We start from the raw sequence: 8,771 nt of genomic DNA on the forward strand, positions 1-8,771 counted from the left end.
GCATCATAAAATCTGGGGAAATTTCGCGCTTTTAAAAGAAAACTGCATCGAAGGGGGACAAGTTTCTCTCTCGACACCTTACAGGGTTAGGGTTTCGAGAGTGCGATAGACTTGGACCTAACTCCACCTAATCAGGGTTTTTGAGAAGAGAGGGGAATAGTGTACCTCTAATTTAAGTTGCATGATTAAATTCAATTAAGTATGTTTGAATTTCAAAATTCAAACAACACTTGATCATGTCATAATTCAAAATGAGATCAATTATTAAACAAATATAAATAATCAAGTATATTAAATAATACAACATATAATTAAAGCTCATTAGAAAAACCTTGAGCTTTATTGATTAACACACATGATACAAAGTCATTTACAATATTCACATGAATAATTAGAATTACAACACATTACAGAAATCACATAAATAAAAAAAAGAAATACAAAATTACAAAGATATGTATAATTTGCTAAGCTAGCTAATTATCCTCGGGTTCTTGATCAACACTTGATCATCCAGATGAACCCTGCAAAATAGAACAACAACATAAAGCAGATCATTATGCCAAGTGGCATTGCCACTTGGCATGTTAATAAAAGAAACATGGAATTGAGAGGATAATATCAAGATCAGCCGAGCTGATCCACAAACATCCCAAGTTCCAACATGGAACCACACAGGCAACTCACAAGGCTGTGTGCATGCACACTAGCACACACGGCCAGGGGAGTCACCAAAATGGTGCCAGGCCCTGTTGTCGACCAAAGAGGCAAGGAGATGGACATATATTAACTTTTCAGCAGCCAAACCCTAGCCATTCCATCGACAAGCTCAAAGGGTAAGAACACTAAGAACAGCAAGAACACTTAGAACAGGAAGAACAGCAAACCACCAGAAACCATCCAGGGACAGTTCCACCAAGAACTGTTAACTGTGAGCAAGCACCAGATGGATTAGAGCAAGCACAAGCTAGCCAGGAGGAGCAGGGCAAGCTTAAGCCATCAACCAGAAGCAAATCCACTACATCAACACATATTCTAGGAGCTGGAGTGAGGTATACAAAGAGGATCATGTGCAAGCATCTGTTTTGCTCATAATTAAGCATATGCATCACACATAAGCCAGAGGGTAGGAATACCCCATGTGTATCATCATCTGGTGTGTATCACAACTACTGTCAATCAAATGATCCAGCAAGGATTTGATGCACTACCAGTCTAGCCAACTCACCTAGCAACTAGGGGCTCACTGACATAGGCATCCCAAATGGGCCTACCGAAGATAGTACCCGGGGTTTACTGAAGGCCCACTACCCGAAGAATAAGAAGATTCGGGAGCCCAAGATATACCAAGGAAGTCAAGAGTTGTAATAGGAAGTGTTATTTGTAATCTGGCGGGATGAGTTAGAAACCGTCCCGGACTCTGTAACTTGTATAGCATGAATCCCTCGGCTCTACCTCCTATATAAAGGGGGAGCCGAGGGACGAAGAAAGAATCGAATCATTGTCTACAAACCCTAGTTTTCATAATCGTCGAGTACTTTTCGGCTGAAACCTTCGAGATCTACTTACCCTCTACTTCCAACTAAACCCTGGCCTACAATCCATAGGCATTGACAAGTTGATACCTTGTCAATTGGCGCCGTCTGTGGGAACTAGAGGCGTAAGGATCTGATCTCGATGGCACGTTCAAGATCTTCGACATCGTCAACCGCAAGCAACACAATGGATCGAGGCAAACAGATCGCCGCTGGTCTTGTCGATTTTGTTCCTCACCCACCCTCCCGTTTGGATGCATATGCGTATCTGGCGGAGCCCATGGAGATGACGTTCGGAAGGTTTCACTTTCGCGTCGAGAAGGAAGGATCGTATCGTGTCGAGATTCCGGTTTCGTCGGGATCGTCGGCGGTCGATTCTGATTTTGCAAGCTATGCATCGTCAACCGAGTCAGGAGAAGAAGAAACTTCGGCGACACGCTACTTCAGCACCAGAGCAAGAGAGAAACTCGCCAAGATCTTCAACGACATGTCGTTTGAGTCATCTGCGGACTCATATATAAGCGATGGCTCAAGCGATGTCGACAGTCACGACTTCATCGACAAATCTCTCACAGTGGGCAAGGTCTTCATCAATCTCAACGATGATGTCACCAAACCCAACATAGATCTGAGTACAAAGTATCATCAGATTTATGCCATTGAAGATCAAGAGGAAACATCTGAGGCTTTCGACAGTTTGGGAAATCCATACGTCGATCCCTCCAATCTGCGCCAAGGCCTGGGCAACAAATACGTCGGGCCAGAGCCGCGAGATAGAGTTCAACTTTCGCAAGCAGCGTGGGACAGAGCCGCGAGAGCTATGAACGGTACAGAACCAATGGCTACCACGGCCACACCAGAGGAATTACAAGCATATCAATATAGGCTCGCACGAGCTGCCAGGGAATTGGAAAAACAGACAGCTGAGTTGAACAGGAGAAAGGAGGCAGCTTCTGCATCCAGCAGGAGAAGGGCAGATCTAAGTCGACAATCTAGAACTACGGGTGATAGCCACCGGGAGGCGCGGAACAGAGCAAGATCAAGGCTGCAACACATACCCGGCGTAAAGAGAGCACTTGGTCCAAAACCTCGACATGTCCTTTATGTCGATAGATACAAGAGGAAACATCATCCCTAAGACACCAGAGGCTGGGTATATGGCAACACATGCTTTTATCCTTGCATCTAAACCACCTCCAGGTGATCCAAGGGAAACACTGTACAATATGGCGGTAGCAGGAGTTGGAGCTATGGGGACAGCGTTTGTATCAACGCCTCCCGAAGGAGCGGCAAGGCAAAATAGTCCACGACCTGCAGCAAGACAACGGCAAGACTCGAAGGACCAAGTGGAGCAAGAGACACAAAGAAGCACAAGCAAGGGTCGACAGAGCGCGGCAAAGCAGAAGGGATCATCGGCAATCTCCAGAACTTAATGACGAGGATATGTGCGGCTTACCATGCTTCACGAGGAGAGTCCGAAAAACTCGAGTCCCCTCAGGATTCAAGTTACCCGATAATTTCAAAAAGTTCGACGGCCTCCAAGATCCAGAGGATTGGCTAGTCGACTATCTGGAGACGGTGAAGCTGACAGGAGGAACCAGGGCAACAGCTATGCAAAGCATCCAGGTACATTTAAGTGGAGCCGCACGATCTTGGATAAAGAAACTCGCTCCAGGATCCATCGACAGCTGGGAAAGTTTCGAGGATGTGTTCGTCAAGAACTTCAGATCCACGTGCAAAAAACCCGCGTCGTTAGAGGAGTTGAGAGCATGTCGACAAAAGCCAGATGAGCCAATGAGAAAGTACATCCAAAGGTGGAATATCATCAAAAACTCGGCAGAAAATATATCTGACGAGAGAGCAATAGATGCGTTTGTCGCAGGAGTCAGGCGTGGAGATTTTGTCGAGGACTTGGGAAGGACCAATCCAAAGACTGTATCCGCGTTAATGGAGATAGCAAATAAATGGGCAGATGGAGAAGACGCTGTCCACAACAAACGGCACAGGTCGCCAGAGGAGGACCGTGGTCGAAACTATCAACCGAGGCGAAGATTTCCTCGGCAGTACCGTAACTACGACGCTCCAGGGACAAATTTCGGCAGGATTTCGGACAAATACAGGAGAAAGCAATAGAGATGATTACCAGAGAAGCAATGAACAGCGAGGTGATAACAGGGATGATTCACGCAACAGGCAAAATAGCGGGCCTAGGTTCCCAAGGCCTTTCGTGTCCCCTGAAGAGATGATGAATGGACCGTGCCAGATGCATTTTTTCCTCGACAAAGAACGGTAAAAGACAGTCGGGCACTTGCGTAAAGATTGTCGAAATTTTCAAGCAATGTTGCGGTATGCGAGAACGCTCATGCGCGGGCAGCACAGAGTAATCGTCGAGAACCCTGAAGCGAGATTCTCTTGCCGCCTCCTCCCACGATGACAGACGACAATCGGCATCAGCTCAGAATAGCGGCAGCACCTCCACGCCCCCCGGATGTTGATCCTAACTCCAACGGAGCAAAGGTGTCGATGATTCGAAAGGAAGGCCGTCCAATAGAGCTCAGAAAGTAATCTCACGACATGTGTTTATGGCAGAGAAAATGCCTCCACCAACAGCTTGAGTACCTTAATTGGTCGAGGACAAGATATCGGCTTCACAATAGCAGATCATCCGCAGCAAGTTCCTCGACCGGGCAGTCAGCACTTATTCTCGCGGCAGCTATCGCAGATTTGATGTCTCTCGAGTGTTCATAGACGGCGGCAGCAGCTTAAACCTTATGTATGCGAGATACATTGAGGAAGATGAACATATCCTTAGCAAACTTGAAACCAATGTACACAAGGTTCCACGGCATCACACCGGAGAAACCAAGTTATCCACTGGGAAAGATCAATCTCGACGTTCAGTTTGGGACCCGAGAAAATTATAGAATCGAGAGGCTCGAATTTGAAGTCGTGGATTTTCCGTCGCAATACCACGCTCTGTTGGGACGACCAGCATATGCTAGATTTATGGCGGTGCCACACTATACATACCTGTTGTGGAGGATGCCTGGACCAAAGGGACCAATCACACTCAAAGGAAGCTTTGCCTTAGCCGATAAGTGCGACAAGGATTTTCACCGGTTGTCAGAAACCTTCGGGATGCAAGCTGAGTACTTGGCGTCAAAAAGCATGACTGATTACGACGCACCGGACGTTGGAAGGCCAAACAAAGAATCAACTTTCAGTACCGAGAAAAATTCAAAAGAGGTGCAGATTCACCCGACAGACCCGAAAAAGACGACATCTATCGCAAACGACATGGATATCGCATAGGAAAGCGCGCTCGTCGAGTTCCTCCGTGAGCACTGGAAAATCTTCGCATGGTGTCCAGCTGACATGCCAGGAGTACCTGTGGAACTTGCCGAGCACCACCTAAACTTGGATCCACTAGCGAGACCAATCAAACAACCTTTGCGGCGTTTTTCGGAACCAAACCGCAAAGCCATGCTGTCAGAAATCAATTGACTACAAGAAGCTGGTTTTATCAAAGAGATATTCACAGAAGCCACATGGGTAGCAAATCCTGTGCTGGTGCCGAAGAAAAACACTAAGGTCCTTCGCATGTGCGTCGACTTTACGTGTCTCAATAAACATTGTCCAAAGGATCACTTTCCCCTCCCGAGGATCGATCAAATTATCGACTCCACGGCTGGATGTGAACGTCTTTCCTTCCTGGATGCATATTCTGGTTATAACCAGATCAGATTGAAAGAAGAAGATGAAGTAAAAACCGCGTTTATTACACCTTACGGCGTGTTTTGCTACAGAACAATGCCCTTTGGTCTAAAAAATGCGGGAGCAACATATCAGAGGATGATGCAGAAGTGTTTGGCGACACAGATTGGGAAGAACGTGCAAGTATACATCGATGATGTCGTCATAACATCAAAAAAGGGGGCAACGCTGATCGAGGATCTCAAGGAAACCTTCGACAACCTTGATAAGTTCTGCCTCAAACTGAACCCGACGAAGTGTTCTTTCGGCGTCCCAGCAGGAGAACTTCTGGGGTTTCTAGTTTCAGCAAGAGGGATCGAAGCAAATCCCGATAAAATACAAGCTATCGTAACAATGAGGAAGCCAACAAAGTTGAAAGAAATACAACAGCTAACTGGGCGAGTCGCAGCTTTGAGCAGATTCGTCGCTAGGCTGGGTGAAAAAGCGTTACCATTCTACGCTCTGATAAAGCAAGGAGATAAATTCCAATGGAACGAAGAAGCCGACAGAGCTCTCGAGGATTTAAAGCGCACAATCTCGACACCACCAATTTTGGTGGCGCCAAAAGAAAGGGAACCTCTCCTGCTGTATATCGCAGCCACGCCCCAAGTGGTGAGCACGGTGCTAGTTGTCGAAAGAGAAGAAGAAGGAAAACTCCACGGCGTGCAAAGGCCAGTATACTTCGTTAGCGAATTTCAATATAGTTCATCAAAAAAGAAAAAACCTTGCCTTGGTATTAAAATACCTCGTGAGTCAGTAAAAATACAAAATAGTACTCAATAAAGAAGCTCGGGGGTTCATATCCGACATAAATACATAAATGCCTTGGTTCAAAACCTCGCAATATGCAAATACAGTAAAGAGTCACCGAAATACTCGGGGGCTAGACAAACATACAAATATAATGATTGCTTCACAATATAATCACAGTCATGGGTCACAAAGAAGAATTATCTACAGGAGGAAAATAACTAGTCTTGATTCAGTATGTCATCAAGGGTAACTCTGTTTTCTTCAGGAGCAGCGCCAAGAAAATCGGCATAGTGACCATCGGCCAAAAAGTCGGCGTCCATCCGAAGAAGGTCTTCAATCATTTCTTCGGCTATAGGCGAAACCTTCGTGTTAATTCGGTCAATACCAACCCTTCGACGTTTTACCTTCTGATGAACCTTCGCGACAACTTGGGTAAGGTCAAGATTTGAGTGGCAGATCTGGAGCATGATAAGAGCAAATCTGGCGCCAGCTACCAATTGAGCTTTGACAAAATCATGGATACTGCGAGCATCCTTGAATCTTTCCATCAATTCAGGAAGAGTTTTTGGTTGAATGTTCCGAGGAAACATGGAGTTATAAACCATGGACAAGGTCTTGGTACAGAAGTCAAGGAAATCACGAGTTTGAGAGGTGCGATCCTGAAATCTGACAATTTGGCGGGTCCTCTCTGGGGTAGCCCAAAACAAAGAACCATGGTCCAGGGAAAGGTTAACAAGGAGGTTCGTCCTAGCATTTACCCTCTCTTCCTCGGCAGCAGCATCAGTAAAGGAACCTATCAAAACAACGAAGTAGAAACCTTTAAGAGACATAGCATGAAGATGAAAAATATCGGAGGATGAAACAAGCATACCCAACATATCTGCGCTGGCTTCATTCATCAATTCGAGCATGAAATTTTCTCGAGTAGTCGCCTTTTCAGCCTCGGAAGCAGCAATTTCCTTAGCAGCCATGGCCTCGCGAGCTTGCTGAAGAGCAACTTTTTCGGCTTCAGATGACTTACGAGATTGCTCCATCATCACAAGTGTTTGCTTCTTCGCATACTGAAGTTGCTGTCGAAGTTCATCCAGTTCTTGCGACAAGGTATCGTCGACAGGTGCAGTTTCAGCAAAAGCTCTCCTCGCGCGAGAAGAAGAAGGCGAAACATTGGAAGGAGCGGAAGATGGAGTATAGTTATCAAATATCAACTGAAATTTAAACAAGACAACATCAAACAACAAGCAAAGACAGAGGTTTCATTAATCTCTTGGAATAATTACAAGGGCATTACAGTGGAGCTAAGGAAGTACGTGTCGCCAAATAACTACTTTGGCGACAAGCGCAAAAGAAACAGAAAGAAAAACAGAGACATGCAACTAGACCTCCGGCCTTGACGAGCTAGGAGTCGACGCTGGTTTAATCCCGAGATAGGCCAAGATCTTCTTTGTGTTGGGCTTGGCTGCCTTAATCAGCGACTTCCACCTTGATTGTTCTATCTGCTCGGTGTCGCCAACTTTCATCCAGTCAATAGTCTGTCGACATCGGCAACCAACGCGACGGTGTTCTCAACGGCAACCTTCATATTTTCTTGACGCATCTTCAGTCCAAGGTCTTCCGGTGAATTGAACATCTTGGCAAGGTTAAGGAAAGTCGCAGGCTCCTCTTTCTTCGGGAAGAAGTAGGGGAACAATGCCGACAATACTGCGTTAGCATTCGACACACCTTCACGAATCTCGGACCCATGAAGCTCCAGATAGGAAAGTGCGTCAAGGAGCGGGTCATCGACAGGATTCGTCAGATCAAAATCCTGGTTTGTTTGGGCTGTCAAGAAAACAAAGCATTAGTCAAAAGACAAGAAACAACGATTCTCATAAAAATAGAAGGTATCAAGAAATTACCGAAAGTGCGGCGACTTTGAGTTTTCAGGCGCTTGAGGATTCCTTGTTCACGAGAAGCTTGCGCAGCTTTGTGCTCGTTTAAGGCAGATGTAGCATCCTCAAGTTTTTTCTGCAGTTCCTCGACACCAGCAGCTTTTGCCTTGGCTTCATCAGCTTCGGCCTTGGCTTCGCTAGCAGCGAGTTCGGCTTTCTTGCGAGCCGCCTCACTTTGCTCAAGTTTTTGAGCAAGTGCGTCGGCACGTTCGTTGGCCTCTGCAAGTTTCTCTGTCGAGATATGAAAAAGAGAGAGAAGAAAGATCAAAAATCGCGACAAACAACTGGAGCAAAAAGCCAAGGAAAAACGGCAAGCATAGAAGTCGTTACCTTCGGCTCTGTTCGCATATTCACGGTACCCAATAAATTGGGATCCGATGCGGAGAAGCTCTTTGATCATGGGCTGTTCAAGACGAACACAGCAAGAGAAACATCGGCATGAAAAAGAGCGAGAAGGCGTGAAAAAAGCAAAATAAAAAATATAGATATCGACAAACTTACATCATCTAAGAGTAGAGTCGGCGAACTGCCCAACCGAGGGGCAGGTTCAACAATCTTTTCAACCCTTGACCTTTTTGGTGAAGGAGCAAGGGGGCTTGATGGTGGAGTAGTGGTGACGACATTTTGTTGAGGAGGCGAAGATTCTTCTCCTTCAACTAGTGTGTCTGAGGCAAGTACAGTGCGTGACGTGCTCGTTCGAGGAGCTACGTCAACAGTTGGTACTTCTTCCTCGTCATCACTGTTGATCAAAAAATCGGCAGCATAAAAAACAAGACAAGATAAATATTTTGAGTACAAAAAG

The sequence above is a fragment of the Lolium perenne genome, chromosome 4, assembly GCF_019359855.2.
Source record: "Lolium perenne isolate Kyuss_39 chromosome 4, Kyuss_2.0, whole genome shotgun sequence".
Classification (NCBI taxonomy): Eukaryota; Viridiplantae; Streptophyta; class Magnoliopsida; order Poales; family Poaceae; genus Lolium; species Lolium perenne.